At 41.0% G+C, this 16,865-nt stretch overlaps 1 protein-coding gene across 5 annotated transcripts in view; it reads right to left on the bottom strand.

The window, feature by feature from the left end:
- Window positions 1–16,865, bottom strand: part of SORBS2 (sorbin and SH3 domain containing 2) — a 216,773-nt gene that overhangs the window by 180,005 nt on the left and 19,903 nt on the right. For all 5 annotated transcript variants that reach the window (XM_063135627.1, XM_063135631.1, XM_063135628.1 and 2 more), the window contains one exon: window positions 1,525–1,662. The gene's annotated coding sequence lies outside the window, so the exon portion shown is untranslated. The remainder of the gene's footprint in view (window positions 1–1,524; window positions 1,663–16,865) is intronic.

The raw sequence follows: 16,865 nt of genomic DNA, 5'->3' as shown, positions 1-16,865 counted from the left end.
CAGTGGGAAGAAGAAGAACATCATGGCTTGAAGGAATAGTATAGCTGTACTTCTATACACTTATTTAGAGCAGTGGCGTCAAAAACAAAAATAGCTGTAATGATAGCTAAACTCTGATAGAAAAGGCACCCTAAGAAGAAGACTACAAAAAGAACTGTACAAAAACTGGGAAGCCACCAAACAGTTGGTTGTTGGGGAATAGGGACAGGACAAGGGGAAGTGGCCATCTGGGGAATCCCTGAAGCCCCAAGAGGGCTGAATCTGGACCCCGTACCTGAGGTTCCTAGCCCTCCTCTACGAGAAGTTCCCTCTCTGTTTTTTTATACATTTTGAAAAGGCCTTATATTCTAGAAGGTATTGTATTATTTATTTCTGCTCTTTTTAATATACTATACTTGTTTAAATGCTACTATGCTTTTATTTGATTACTACTTCTACTACTACTACTGCACTTTGTCACTATGTTGTTGTTGTTGTTGTTATTAACGTAAGCCAATTGGGAAAACTAGTTTGAACAGTGGGATATAACTAACAACAAAAATCTTTTCCCATAAATATTTTCCTGGGAATTAACCACTAATCTTCTACCTAAGGGTAACTTCTTTTCAAAGCCAACAGAACCTTTCTATAGGCCAGTTTTAACCCTTTGCTGATACACCTCACTGCTAAACAGAAAAGCGAGCCAGATTATTAGAAAAGGGACAAATCACGACCAAAGGATTTTGGGGAGAGAGAGTGGTGATATTGATATACTTTTGCTCTCCAAAGAGAAGAGATGAGACAAAGGAAATCTAGCTGAGGAAAAGAAGGGGTTAATAAAGAAGACCGTAGAAGGAGGTGGCAGCAAAATCAAGGTCTTTTCCTTAACTGTACCACTTGAGGATGCCGCTTTCAGGGGGTCTCTGCAGGAATTGAAATTAATCCTCAAGTTTTACAGTATCAGGATATCTTGGACAAAGAAAAGCACATCAGCTCAAAATATAAAATTGCATTTCTTTAGTTAGTGTAACAGTAGCTTTACATCCTGCAGAAACGAAGCTTTCTCGAGTATCAGTAAGTAAATTATAGGATTCTGAATTTCAAGTACTTAAGGACAAACAAAACAACTTTACAAAGAAAACCACTGACTGGTCTATGCAACAATCTATTCAAATACAATAATCAGACATAAAGAAACTAAGAGAAAAAAGCCTATTCCCTTAAAAGTAGAGTTTATATAAGGTTAGCATTTCATTAAGTTTCCTGAATTATTAATTATTACACCCAAAATCTCACAACTGGAGACAACACTATGGAGATATACAATCCTGCCTCTGCATACTCTAAGCACATTGAGATTTCAAAACAGACTCTGTGTGTGTGTGTGTGTGTGTGTGTGTGTGTGTGTGGTTAAGAAATATTAAGTCTCTGTGTCAGATTCTTATAGTATGTAAATCAATGACCAAGGAATGTCAGCTATGAATGCAGAACAAAATTGTAAATCCCTAACACAATTTTAGGGGAGGGAGGGGGGGAGGAAATTACCGGTCAGACGAGTCTTCTTGTTTGTCAGATGTAGGAGATATTAATATTTTTGTTCTTGTACATCCAGATCTTGTTGACTTAGCCCTTTCTTAATGTTTAGCTTCTCTAAAGGTCTATGTTTAACTGAGGAACAAGAACCTGCAATAGAGAGAGAAAAGAGAAGGCGATAAGAGCAGGAAAGAATTTCAGCTGCTGGCTGCTGCTACTGTTCTAGGAGCATTTGAGCTATTTTCAGCACCCGACGGGTTTGTCTGCAGCAAGAGAAACTCTAAAAGTACAGAGGCAGGAAACTCACGGCAACTTTGCTCGCTGCTGTTCAGATTCCACGCACTCGCAATGTGAAGAAAAATCAATGTTCAGACATTCGAAGGAGCGGATTGCCTATTTGCACAAGAAATAGGCCTTAATTGCTTTCATTTTCCCTGGAACCTGTGGCCAGACTGGGGGGAAAATACCATAAATATTGTGCCTCCTAACAGTATCGACCCAGTTTCTCTGAAGTAGGAGCTTTCTCCACCCCATACTTTATTTTGCATCCAAGTGTTTTGGATCTCTCTGGCGTCGGTAACCACTGACAAACATAGCTTCCTAAGAGACAAGCCAGAAATTTATTTCCAGTTTGCAACTAACTTTTTGGAATCAGCAGCCCTGCTATTTTTGAATGTTAGTGACCTGAGGTTCCTAACATTGTAGTGCTTCTCTGACAGAGGAAACCGGCAACCAATCAGGATCACAATTACCCACATGCTCACACCCATGCAAGAGCAACCAAGGCTTTCTTCAAGTTGGAATATCGTAGTGAGCATTTTAAATTATTACTCATCAGCTAAATTAATGCAAATTGTTAATAACTGTACATACATATTACTTCCAAATATTCAAAGTGCTTATTTGTTTTAATTTGTTTTAGATTTTACAGTATGTTTTATTCTTGTATTTTTTGGCTTTAATCTCTATTTGGGGATCCACCCAGACAGCTTCAACTATTGGATGGTATATAAATCTAGTAAATACAAACATACACACATGTATACATAATCTTATTGTAACTGCTCTGTAAAAAAAGTCAGTATTGTTATTTTGGACAATGGCCATGCTGGTTGAGAATTACGGGAGTTGTAGTCCAACACTTCTGGAGGGCTCCAGGTTGGGGAAGGCTGCTTTTCTAACTGTGAAGGGCAGAAGAAACCCTGCATCATCTAGAAATCATTCTCATCTCACAAGGGTTTATTGTGTAGTGCCATCCACAGGACTTTTATTTCCACTGGGCTGGACAATTGGTGGTCTAAAGTTATAAAGTATACACAAGTATAGTCAACACATTGCTATATCTTTAAATCTTGTGCAGTCTTCCACTTAAATGGCGAGGTCAATCCAATGTTTTATAGTTTTCGTTATAGGGTAAATCCATCCTATATCTTGGTGTTTAATGGACAAGGACAGAGAGAGAGAGGGAGAGAGATAAATGTTCTACTACTGCTAGTAACACGAAGTCCAATAAAAGAGAACCTGCACAGCCAAATTTAACACCCACACAACACACACACCAGAAAGAAAGTCACTCACAAAATATTTCATTCCAGTACGAAAAGCCCTAGCTATTTGGGAAGAAATATTCCCAGAGATTTCTCTCATTGCCACCCCTACTAAATGTATCTGTCATTTTAAATACTGCATTACTAATGGATTAGTTCTACACAATAGTGCACTGGCAAGGCAGAAAATGTAATCAGATGGATATGAAGGGTCCTCCCACTGCTATCACGTGTGATACTGCACAAGGATCAGGACTCGGGTTCAGATAGGACCCAGTAGTCACCATCACTGCTGTGCTGGTGGATAGCTCCTTCTCTATTACTCAGTGCCGGGGAAGACGACAACTTAACACAGCATCCAAATGGTGGAAATGGGTACTTAGGATCAAGGAAAATGAGTAAAATGGTGGCGAAATTTCCTTGACATTCACATGGGCCAACCTTCCCCCTGAAATGTGAAAGATTCCTGGAAAATCAGCGAATTGGCCTGACTTGCTACTGATGAAGTTCAGTGTCGCAGCAGGAACCTAAAAGAAGTCCAGGCCCCCCAAGCCTAGGAAAACTCATTGAACTCCATGCCCCAAACGTATTTCTCTGATATCCCTAGTTAGAAGGCAGATAGTCTGACCTAGTATAGGGCTGCTCCCTATTGGCATCTGAAACAGAATCACCCAGGACTTAAGTGATGAAACTCTCTACTTAACCATATTACTAAGAGGATATTCAATCATGACATTGGTTTCCCTCAGTCCTACTATCTGTTCCAGCCAGTAGAAGTCTGTATTATTGAGCCACTAATAATATATCTTCCACTTCCCCAAATATGCTGTGGTAGCTGGTAGTGGTTCAAATTTTTGTTTGTACCACTGCAGCTGGCAAGGCAGGATTACACTGGCCTACACATTAATCTGCATTGTGTGTGTGTGTGTGTGTGTGTGTGTGTGTGTGTGTGTGTGAATAGTTCTACTTGCAAGACTACATACAATATTATGATTCAGGTAATGTTGCAGAAGAGAGATACCTTATTTGAACGACAGCCAAACTGTCCTATGACCATTTGGTCTGCATTTGGTCGCAGCTAGAAAACTGCTATTCAATATATATATAATTTAATATACTGCTGCATCATTGACAGTGCTGTACTTCATCTCTTGCACAATTAGTTTGGATACAAAAAATGCAGCTGATGAAATGCATGCAACATAGCCTCGGCGCAAAAGTCCGTCTGGTTCTGGATGTCCCTCATCTAATGTGCTAGAAGGGCAACACAGAGATCAAGATGACCAAAACAACAAATACGAATGTAATTTGAAGGACTGCATGGGTTAAACTGACTCTGCTTGTGCTCAGAAAACTTTACTTGCTTCCAAATACTCACATAAATTTATTGAACAAACTAGACAATCATCTATCTCAGCTTGCAACTTCCTTTTCCTTCTAGATATCACTTCTTGCATACAACAGCTACTGTCCCTTAAGGTGGCAGACATGCTTTCTAGAAAGTGCTTCAGGATGTAGGAGGAGATCTTAATGCAACAAGCCATTCAAAGTCTGGAAACAGCAAGCAGCCACAAGCATGGCAGCAGCAGCATGTCTTCTTTGGGACTGGTAGAGAAGGAGCAACACCAACATTCTCAAAATATCCCCAAATAACAATTATCAGGATTGGGCCCTGGATTAAATATGCCCCCTGGGTCTTGCCTGGACAGAGCAGTTCCATGTTCTACATCCCACCTTTTGGCTGGTGCCAAAGGTGAGCATGGTTGGGCACCTGCCAAGAGCCCACAACCCAGCAGGGTCTACTGACAAGAGCCCTCTGAACATCCTTCTTTTCTTCATCAATGTAACCTGTTTGTTCACCTGCTCTTGCTCTGGTGGTGAGAAGGAAGAGCAGTGGATGCCGCTGCTGACTTGCTGACTAACTCTCTCTCTCTCTCTCTGTCAAGCAAACAAGTGGTAGCAATAATGAGAAAGAGTTGAGGAGCAATAGGAGCTGGTGACAATGGCAGTGAGCATGTAGACTCTTTGAGGGAAGTCATCAGACCCTTTACACTAGGCCCAGGGCCGGTGCTACCATAGAGGCTACTCAGGCGGCTGCCTAGAGCGCCAAGCTAAGATGGGTGCCGGGCACAGTGCAGCACTCATGCGCGTTGTCTGTGAGCTGGCCCAGCCTGAGGATTCAGCTGGGCCTGGACAGGCGAGATGGCACCCTGCGCCCACCCAGCCGAAGCGAAGCCAGGGACGATGGGGTGGGGCGGCTCCACGTTCGAACTTCCAGAACACGCCCGGAAGAGAGAGAGAGAGAGAGAGAGAAGGTATGGGTGAATGGGGTGCATGGGATCTTTGAGTGAATGCATGTGTTCATGTGTGTGTTTGTTTGGAGTGAGTGATGCTGAGTGTGTGTGTGTGTGTGTGTGTGTGTGTGTGCGCGCGCACATCTGAGTTGGGGGGATGATTTGGAGGTGATATTCTTATTAAATAATGCATTTTAGACCCATAGACGTTCCTTTCCAATTTGTTTGCTATAATTGGCATGACGTATTTTTTGCACTTTAAAATAAATTGAGCAGTTTCAAGTTTTGTGCTTATTTTTTCCAGGAAACATATGTTCTTAAAAATCGAAGTTGGCATTTTTTTGGGTGGTGGTGGTGAAAGTAGCTCACCTTGCCTAGGGCGCAAAATAGTCTGGCACTGGCCCTGACTAGGCCCATTGCATAAACCTTTCTCAGGCCAAGAACCACCACTTGAAAACCCGAGGGAGGGTTAAATAAAACCTTTCCCTTAGCTATGAGGGAAACAGGTTTAATATGGGATCTCTCTGAATATATTGTGGGCATAATCTGGTGTAGGCGTTTAATAACTGTAAGGCAGGTAAATAATGCCAAGCTGACACGTGGTATTTGGTAGCTAACAAAATAATAATAAGTTTATTGTTATTTAAAAGCTTTAAATAAAAATATAATACTTTCAATCCTGTCTAATCTAAACTTTACACACACCAACCACCTCACTGTCTTCACACCAATCCCAAGTCCCTAGAATCCAAACACCTCAATAAACAACTCTCTCTCACTCCTCAAACTCACAGCCCTACAAACTCCCAACACTCTACTTATATACTCCTTCCCCCGCCCCATTACACCATAAACCACACCCACTCAGTTCTAACATTCCATACTTACCAGACATACTAATCTAGACATATACAAGATACTAAATTGTGGGGTAACGCCAAAGGGCCCATGGAGGTGTCTTGCCTGAAGGCCCTCCAAAACCTGGAGCTGGCGCTGTTCCTACCCAAGATCCAAGGTCAAGTTCTAGCTGTTTTTCAGAGAGACCTGCCCCTTTCAACCCTAAATCCTACACTCTGTTGCTTTCTGTATAATGAGATACAACTACTCCCATTCCAGCCAGAATGATGCAAGAAAAACCAAGTGTGTGCTGCTCTGCAGAGCTGTATTTCTTTCCGTCCCTTGAAATTGTGTTCTCAGCAGATAGCCTCCAACTACCTTAAGATCCCTTCTGTTACCAGCAGCACAAAATTCAGTTTGGCAATGTAATTGTTTTCTTGTAAATCTTATCTTACCGGTCACTTTTACAGCATTTAGTAAGCTTGTTAAGTAGTGCTACTTCACTCTGTGTTAATCATTTATGGCAACTACCCACAATATTTCTCCGCTCTTGCTTGCTTTTGAGAAATGTTTGGTTTAATAGGCTGTAAATATCATTAAAAACAATACAGTCTGTGCCTCTCCAGGCCATACACAATTAACTTTGAAAGCCTAACAAGCAAAAACAGATTTGAAAGAGGATTCAGAAATTTCACATTGGTATCTAAGCTACTGCCGCAAATTTGGTGTACTGTAATTTTTAGGCAATGTTATTTCACATTTTTTGTACTTTCCATTTTTGCTAACGGTACTGAATCTTTACTGGCATATGAGGATATTTGGGGATGTATTATGTCTATTACACATACATTGGTCTATCGACTGCTTTTAGCCATAATACCGAAATGAAAGTTCCATGTTCACATACCTTTCAGTGCCAGATGCTGGGGACAAACAACAGAGGACACGTTCACACACTACCTCAGAATACCTAGAGGCATCTGATTGGTCACTTAGATTAGGAACTGCATACTAGGCGAGATGATTCATGTGGGACTCTCCTTAGGTTCTCAAAGTCCCATTTAAATCAATGGATCTACTCTAAGTAGGACTAAGATTGGCTACAACCAAATGGCAGCCTTTTGACATAAAACTGAACAACCATTTTCCATTACCTTCTGGAATACTTTTATTTTAATTTTGTACTTAAGGCTGTGATGCTAAACATACTTACCAGGGAGAAAGCTCATTGTAATTTGCCCAAGTAGAAACTCTTAGATTCGAATTTTAAGTGAAATTGATTGTCAGTGGGGCTGAGGCATACCTAACTTTCTCTGGATTGGACCCAGAGTTTCTGTAGAACTTACCGAGAGAGAAATACATCCAAATAATGTAATAATGGATAGAAATATGGTTTTGCAAGAAACAAGATTCAAAGCAAATGCAGTAAAAGTAATTTCCCAGGTGACGGGAAATTAATGCAGATGGTTCAATGTCAAGCACAGAATTTCTGGGTGATATATTATGCATATATAGATACATACTTACTTGGTGCAGTGATGGTGAGTATTACTAGAATTCTTGTGGATGGTCTTATTATATTGTTTTGTCATGGGGTGGTAATAGACCTAGTTGTTTTTGGGTGTAGTCAAGTGTTTCCTGTGCCTATTCCGTTCTTGTTTGAGAGAGACAATGAAGTTCTTGTCTAGCTTCCTGCCTGGCCTTCCTTGACACCCCTCATTTCTTAATATATTTCCCTAATACACAATAACATTTTTCTCTTGTGTGTTATATTAAGAATAGAATATGGAATCACTGGATCAAGTAACTCTTCACCTTTGGTACCTTTATCATAGACCAGAATATATGTACTTATCCTTTTACACAATTCAACCAATGACAACTAACAATTTTCTCCATGACAGTGAGTGGGGAACATCCAATGGGAACTAAATTTGAAGTAGTCATTTAAAGCATGTTTTCACACCTTTAATTTTCTTGAATATAGGGCTCAGAATAGGCCACAACATTGTTTGATGGTTCAAGTAGCTTGTAAGCATCAAGTGGCATTTTGATAGGTATGAAGGTTTAGCCTGTACCTTCCACTTCTCCCATGTCATGACTCCTTTCTGTCTTCTGTCCCTCATGTAGACAAGAACCACAGAGATTACCACCATGAGAGGATAGTATATTATGAGGACTGCTTCTGTATTAAGCAGCTTCTGCATCCATCTGCTCATTTAACTCCATAAAATTATGGGCAAGAAAACCAGGAGTCTTGGTAGTCTAACCACAGACAGCTTATTCCACTTGGAGGTAAGAAGGAGAAATTGTATCACTGGACAGGTTCAAGGAACTAGCAGTAGTGATCACTAAGTTGGTCAACCCATTTCTCAACTGCATCACTTCAGTCTTCAGACAGTAGCTTACATCACTGAATGCTCCTACATACATACAAATAAATCCCTGTACACAGAAATTTATATGTAAGGGGGAAGGGTTCTAGTCTAGTCTTCCCTATGACTTACTGGTTTTCTATGTACCACGATTTGGTGGGGGAAGCAAAATAATTCCCCTATCTGCAGTCTGAAGTGGTATTGTCCAAATACAGATCGACCACTTATCTACTGTTTGTAAGAACTAGGCCATACAGTCAAAGGGGGTTTGCCATTTTGCAGGAACAACTTTCATGGTTCCTTCTGAGAAAGAAGAAGAAGAAGAAGAAGAAGAAGGAGGAGGAGGAGGAGGAGGAGAGTCAGAAACAGTTTCTTCATCAAAGTAGGACATAAGGTGAGCATCGGAAGCAGAGCTGCTAGTATCCCTGACAAAACTGGTTTAAACCTCAGCTGCTTGAAGAAAACTCACCACCTCTGAAGTTTTTCAAAAACTTGTCTGGAATTTGAGTCAATCTGTCTTGGAGGACAATTAAAGGTATTTGGGGGCAAAGGAAAATAATTAAGATTGGCCTCACCTCTTCTCCCATTGCACATCCTTATTAGTGGTGTAACTTCAGCGTTTTTCTGATGAAGCTGCAGCAAAACAGGCATAAAATCCAGAGTCCTGTAAAGCCGTATCTCGCTCAGCATTTCAATACTAAATATATGAAACTGTTTCTGAATCTTTACTCTGTTATGAATGCATGTAATTGATGTTATATGTACCTATCCTGTTATAATGTCTTTCCTGCTTACATATTATATCAGTCCTTTTACCCCATTGTTTCTGGTTGTTTCAGATTGTTGTGCACTTGTGTGCTGTTTAGCATTGTTTTTGTTGGTTAAGTCTATATTGGCATATTTGCAATTTTAAACAGAACAGACCATTAAAGAAAAAAGGTAACCATGCTCAAACCACAAACATGGCACAAAACCCTTATAAATAAGCTTTAAGGAGAAAAATCCAGAAAGCAGTGCCAGGTTTACAAAGACATTAGTCCTTGGTAGAAACCAGTTCTGCCTTAGGGGCAATTCAGGAAGATGGATCATAGTAACAGACGAGTAGCTACTGCTGTCACTGACCCACAAAGGACAAAGTAAAGAAGAAAAGGTGGACACAGGAAGACAAGGATTATATATGAGCCATTCAGAACTACAAAGTGTTCTGGTGTTATGCAGTGTGCGCTGCCAATGGAAAGAAATCACCTAGGTTGTCAAATTCCAAAGGGGTAGCCATGTAAGCCTGCTCAATGTGAAATTTAGAGATCAAAAAGAACCATTGCCAGGCTACAAACAATACATCCTAACTGTCCTTGTTTCTCAGATACTTTCCCTTTTAATTCACTGTCACCAGTGGAGCCAGGGCTTGGGGGGACGCAGCATGGGCACTTTTTGATTAGCAGGGACGCTAATGTCTTCTGCCACCTCCCACCTCTCAGAATTCCCTTAATGTCATCTGCCACCTCCCACCTCTTAGAATTTACATCCTTAAAATAAATCTATAGCCTAAAAGCACTTAGTTATCCAATTCACTTTTCACTGCAATCCTATAACCACTTACTTGGGATCAATCCCCATTGAGCTCAGTAGGACTTGCTTCTGAATATAAGATTGCACTGTTAACCTAGTAAAGGGGGTAAATCATTTCTTAAAGTGCCTAGTGGAGTTTTAAAATAAATGTTGTGCACGTAATTATTAAAATTATAATTAGCATGTATAAACCAGTATTTGTTAAAAGTATATTTATTCTTTATCAGAATTATGAAAGAGCTATTGGTTTATACTTGCTATCGAAGAGCATGAAATTGTTTACTTTTTATTAAATATAAGTTTCATTAATTCTTATAGTAGTAATATTGTTTCCCAACTGGATAAGAATACACAAAAGCGTGAAGACATTGCTGGAAGCTGAAGCACATTTCCACCAAAATTACGTACAAGGTATTGCCATCTGATCGACACTGCCATGAATTTCTTTAGAAGCATTTCCATAGCAAAGTTCTGGCTTTGGGGTAGGGGTGTCAAACCTCAGGCCCAAAGGCCAAATATAGCCTGCCTAGGGTTCGAATGCGGCCTTTCAGGGTTCCTCAGCCACCCCACTTTTCCACGACTGCTCATTTGGGGATTTTCCAACCTCTGCATATTTTTCCCCCCATTTTAAAAAGTTGAAATGCCTCTCCTAAAGCTTAGTCACTGTCAGTAGAGTTTAAAGCTAATATATGCTATCGTTTTGCCCTTGGCCCCACTCACCACTGGAATGCAGCTCCTGAGAGCTTCTCCGAAATTGAGTTCGGCCCTCAGGCTGAAAGATGTTTGACACTCCTGCTTTGGGGGACAAAATGAGACAACAACTCCAAAATTGGCCTTTCGCTTTCAGAGCACATCCCAACAATGTGCTTGTAGAATGTTCCTCTTGTCATAATTTTTTTTTATAGAGTGAAGCTCAAATGAATAAACTGGCAGGACGAAAACAAAGTGCTGTAAGCCATCACCCGGAGGAACTTATCATTCAGCTATAAGACTCTTTCCCTGATGAAGAGAGATGTGTTATCTCTTCCTATATTCTGCTGTTGACTCAGCAGCACTCACCAAACCACTGAAAAACAAAGAGACTTTTACTGAAATAATGTTGTCAGCAAACTTTCTCCAGCTAGGATTCTCGCTAGTCTTCTCTTACTTTAAAAACCTAAAGCTGTAGCTCATTGGTATCCTTCTATTCCCACCAATTACAATATACATACAGTTTTGCTGCCAGTTAACCTAAGGCTGTTATGTCTCCAGTCTATAGGTGGGAATATTAACAACGTCGGAAGAGCCCTGCTGGATCAGATCAAGGTCCATCCAGTCTAGCATTCTGTTCACGCAATGGCCAACCAGATGCCCATGAGAAACCCACAAGCAGGACACGAGTGAAACAGGAACGTATGATTAAGTCCCTAATTGTTATTAGCTACTTTATCATATGTGAAAGGAAGCATCATAATGCAAGAGATAGTACACTCCCACCCACCCCGCCATTCTTTTGGCTGCCAGCTGAATAGGGCAGCTGGAAATTGGGAGATCACTTGGAAGCTACATTCTTGAATGAACATACAAGTCCCAGTGACATCAATGGGATTACAGGTGAGTAAATTTGCAAAGTTGCAACTTTATGGTGAAACACCCAGAAAATCTGATATATTATTTAAGCATGCCTTTCTAGAGAACTTTTGCTACACAGGCTGGAGAGATATCAACACTGAACTCTGCACTGATAGTCCTTAGAAGCCCCACTGACTGCAGTAAATCTACCCTACTCTGTTTGGGTATGTCTGGTGATTTGCAAACTCTCGTATGCATACGACTTCTGTTCTGTAATATTCATTTGGTAGTCAGATGCCAAATATTTCAATTCTACTCCTGCACTAGCAGCAGCACTAGTCAATCATTCACATGCAGCACAATCTTAATTCCAAAACAGTTATGGAATGCAGAGTCAGCATCAATCTAGTTACAATTCTGAACAATACTGGAAGGAAATATTCACAAAACCTTTTAATATTCCTCATTTGAGCACAGCTCAATTTCTGCTTTGTGAACCCCTTTCCCCCCTTCATATGTTTTAATGTGATTTTAGATTGTAAGCCTCTAGGCAAGGTATTGTTGTTTTATTTGTATATTTTGTACAGCACCAAGTACATCGTTGGTGCTAAATAAATAAATAAATAAATAATAGCTCCTACATTTTAAAAGAAATGGTCTTACTTCTTCCTGCTTCATTTACTCTACTGTTTATCCACAGGGATGGCCTTTTGGACTTAGTCATGCTTTTTCTAACCGTAATATGTATTTTAGGTACGCTTTAGGTACACTTCTTTTTTTAAAGTCCACAAATCTACTGCTCTGTTTTAAACTTTTAAAGGTGCTATATCATGTTTTATCATGTTGCATTTTAGGTTTTTAATTTTTATCAATTGCCTAGTTTGGCTATTGGGTGGTATAGAAATGTGGTAAATATTTACAAATAAGGGTTGCTACCTCACAACCCAGTAACTGGACAAACCCTTGAAAATCACTTTGCCACAGCAGGGGAGGTAGTCGGGGAAGGGAACAGGACTATAGAGAAATGGGATGGAAGATCCAGATTAACACAGCCTCCGACTTAGGAGGAGATTTCAAGTTGTCCAGGTTGCAAGGTAGCAATTCTCCTAACAAGCTTCTCAAAGTTTTGATCCAACAAACAGTATGCTTTGGCTTCTTCTTACTGTAACTAATCCGCACATACTTTTTTTTTTTTTTTTAGAAATCCCCCTGTTTAAAATTAGATATGTTTTTGTTGAATTTTATAGACTGCTCACATTATGTTGAAGTTGATTATGGTTTTGTCACTATTTCCAAGCAGTTTCCATTCATATCAAGGGTGGGCAACCATGGTTACAGCCGTGGTTTAAGGTGTCTTCTGAACACAGCCTGGCTTTCTGGCTTAACCATGGTGGTTAAAGCCATGGTTTAAGGTGTCTTCTGAATGGGGCCTCTCTGTTCCATTCTACTGTGTGACAGAGAGCTCAGCCGATTACTTAACCTAGGCCACTTCCCCTCATTTAAAAATAATAACAACATAATAATAAAAGCACATGTAAAGAGACGTGACCTTGGAGAATGTAAGGAGCGATGTTTTGGCAGTGTTTCAAGATGTCTTACTAAACAATATGCTTCTGCTCTGTATTTCCTGTGAAAAATGTTTGTATGTTGATTTGCCCTATGTGTGTGTTTAACTGTTAAATAACACTGCTATTGGAGGAAAAGCTAGGAATTTTCACTAATATTTTAGCAATGCCACCAAAGTTCTCCAATCTCCAGGTCTCAGAGCAGAGGAAGACTTTTACAAACACCAACATTCTTCTCTGGCTTGGATTAAATTCCAAGGTAGAGAAGAATTCCTGACTCGCCCATCTGGCCGTCCCAATCTTACAAACGTCATCCTTCCATCGTTTTACATTTACAGGGCAGTACAGCAGGAGCAATAACAATACTGCAGCCACAATAAGGGAAAAAGGAAGGAACAAGAACAAATCTCTCCCTTCTCTCTTCGGGGTATTGGTGGCTTTTGGGAGTTGTAGATTTTTCCAGTAGCAATGCAGCCTTCCAAAGTGAGAGTTCCTCAGAAAATAAGGGTGTAATCTATGCATGTTCAGACCCCCCCAAAAAAGTCCTACAACTCTCAGCATTCCCCAAGCTTCTTCCCCAAAAGTCTCTCCATCATTCTCTTCAGTAGCCCTGTCAGTTGTATCATCCTCATATTGCAGATGGCAATGGGTGAGGTTGAGAGAACAATGGCTTGCTTAAGGCCATGTACTCAGTCTGTGTGGCTGAAGTGAAATTTGAATCCTGGACAGCAGGGTTCACAACTTTCACATATAGTACACCTTACCAGCCTGGCTTGGAATCATCTCAAAACATCTGGCTTGCTGCTAAAGGAAGCAGAATACTGGCCTAGATGGACCTTGGCCTTATCCAACAAGACATTACCAAAGTTCTCATGAACATCATTTTGCTATTAACTAAATTGATCCGTGATGAGTTATTCTTTATAAACCAATAACTGTTGCTAGTAAAATGGCTCCATTTTCTACAAAGAGACCAACAGTTCTGCCAAAGAAAGTTCAGGGTTACTTGTGAATTTCTAAGAGATGGATGTTGGCCAGCTGAGCTACACTTTCAAGGAAAGTGGAACCAGATTTGCAATTATCAGAGATAATGAATTAGAAAAGAATCCCAAAGCATCCTCATGAAAATGAATAGCAGAATGGAAGGCATGACATGATATTCAAGAGAGAACCAAAGTTCTTCTAGCTGGAAATACCACACTCTGCACTCTGTTAGAAATTGAACTGATGACCTGGAAAATGAGCTTAAGTAAAATCAGATTGGAAGAGATCAGGCTATAGGGATTCCTTAAAGTATGGAGGCAGGAGAAGCTGTCACATCTATTCTAATTAATGGATTAGGAAGCAGCACTGTATTAACTATATATGTCACGCTATACTAAGGTATGCCATAGTTGTCATGGAGGCAAGTGGTACAAAATGTATTTGTTTGATGTTACGAGCACTGTTGTGAAGATCCTAAATTATGTTTCATCATTAACCATGGATGCCATGAAACCTTGCATCAGGCACAAAATAGTGCTCCGGCAAAAGTGAAGCAAAAGGAATATAGCACAGCTTACAACAAGAAGGGAACATTAGAGAAGGCCAACTAAATAGTTAATGTGTTTCGGTATGCAAACTGTTCATTTATATATTCCCATCAGCATTTTATGGGTTAGCACTGACACAAATACATTGGCATCAAGACTCAAGTCCAAATTCTTGGGTGGGGGTTGGGGGGTGGAATCACAAAGGCCAGTGCATTGCTTCAGTTCCAGATCCCAAACCAGACTGATTCATATCACAGCTCTGAAACATAGAGTAAGAAGGACCCACACATCATCTTTACCTGAAAAAATAGAGAACTGGTGCTCTGAGGTCTTTACTAACAGAGAAGGTGTTATAATTTGTACCAAGCACTACTCTAGCACTGTGTGTGACATACAATCACATGTATGTGGCATACAATCACACAACATATGTACAAAGAACCACAGCTGATGGTGCAAGCAGGCATCCCTGTAAAAATAACCCACACTTTAAAGGCTCCCTTGTACAAGAACACCTGCATCTATTTGTTTAAAATTAGGCATGTTTCATCCCCACAGAAGGAGCAATTATGCCTGCAAATGTCGTCCAATTCTGCTAAAATATATAGGGGGGAACTATTATAGGGTGTTGATTCTTATTTTTTTAAAAAAGCCCTCATGTTTTAATGGCATCTAGCACAAGAACCCCCTATACCTATTTGTCTCAAACATAACAGGCTCCATCCCCTTAGAAGGGACTACTATGCCTGAAAATTCAATAAAAAAATTGTTGACAACTCATTAAAAAGTTGCACCTGTTTATTAGATTCTTCATTTTAGTTAATGGGGAGTCATACAAAGCTTTGGAAACCAAATTGTAGAGAGATGCTTATGCAGGGCTTTGGGGTAGGTTCTGAACTGAAACTGTTTTCTGTGCATGCCCTTAATCATATTGATTTTAATTATGAATGAAGTAAAAATCTCAAGGAAAGCCAGCTCAATTTGCAGTAAGATCCAAGTAGTTTGAGTAGTAATGGGGGAAGTAGCTTGAGTCTCTTATTTTAGTTCCTAATCCATCCCATTGTGACCACATAAGCCTTAATCAACTTCTATGCTGAGGCTCCTGTATCCGGGGCGGCTCAGAACTTCATGGCCGCCATGACAACCATGGGGCTGTCTCAACATGTCATTGGCCCAACACATGCAAAGGGACACACACTTGACTTGGTTTTCTCAACTGGGCAGGAGGATGGTGATCTGGAAGTGGGGGAATTAACATCTACCCCCTTGTCATGATCAGATCACTTTCTATTGAGGTTTAGACTTTCGGCAGCCTTTCCCCTCTGTAAAGGTGGGGGGGCCTATTAAAATGGTCTGCCCCCAGAGGCTAATGGACTCCAATGGATTCCAGAGGGCTCTGGGGGATTTTCCTGCTGGTATGGCTGGTGCTCCTGTTGAAGCCCAGGTCGGTCTGTGGAATGCAGAGATGACTCGGGCGGTTGACACGATTGCGCCCAAGCGCCCTCTCCCTCTGAGCAGAGCCCGGCCAGCTCCTTGGTATACACCTGAACTGAGGGCAATGAAGCAAGAAGGGAGACGGCTAGAACGCAGGTGGAGGAAAACTTGTGCTGGGTCTGATCGAACACGGGTTAGAATTCACTATCGAGCCTACACTGTGGCCGTGAGGGTGGCAAAGAGACAGTTCTTTTCCACCAGCATTGCATCTTCTCAATGTCATCTGGCGGAGCTTTTCCGGGTGGTTCGCGGCCTGTTACACTCTGGGCCAGGGTGTGAGATAGTTGAACCCTCGGTAGCATGCTGTGACGAGTTTGCACGGCACTTTGAAGATAAAGTCGCTCAGATTCGTCATGAATTGGACACCACACCTAATGCAGCTCCACTAATAGAAGCGCTCAGAGCGCTGTCCGGTTCAGTTTTATTGGATGAGTTTCAGTTATTGAGGCCCGAGGATGTGGACAAGATGCTTGGCCAAGTCCGGTCGACCACCTGTGTGCTTGCCCCTTGCCCCTCATGGCTCATTACATCAAATAAGGAGGGGATCGCCGGCTGCCTCGAGAGAGGGAGTGGTGCTGGCCTCTTTAAA

Source organism: Elgaria multicarinata, chromosome 10 (assembly GCF_023053635.1).
Source record: "Elgaria multicarinata webbii isolate HBS135686 ecotype San Diego chromosome 10, rElgMul1.1.pri, whole genome shotgun sequence".
NCBI lineage: Eukaryota > Metazoa > Chordata > Lepidosauria > Squamata > Anguidae > Elgaria > Elgaria multicarinata.
Note: the sequence above shows the minus strand (reverse complement) of the source record. Positions and strands in the feature narration are given on the sequence as shown.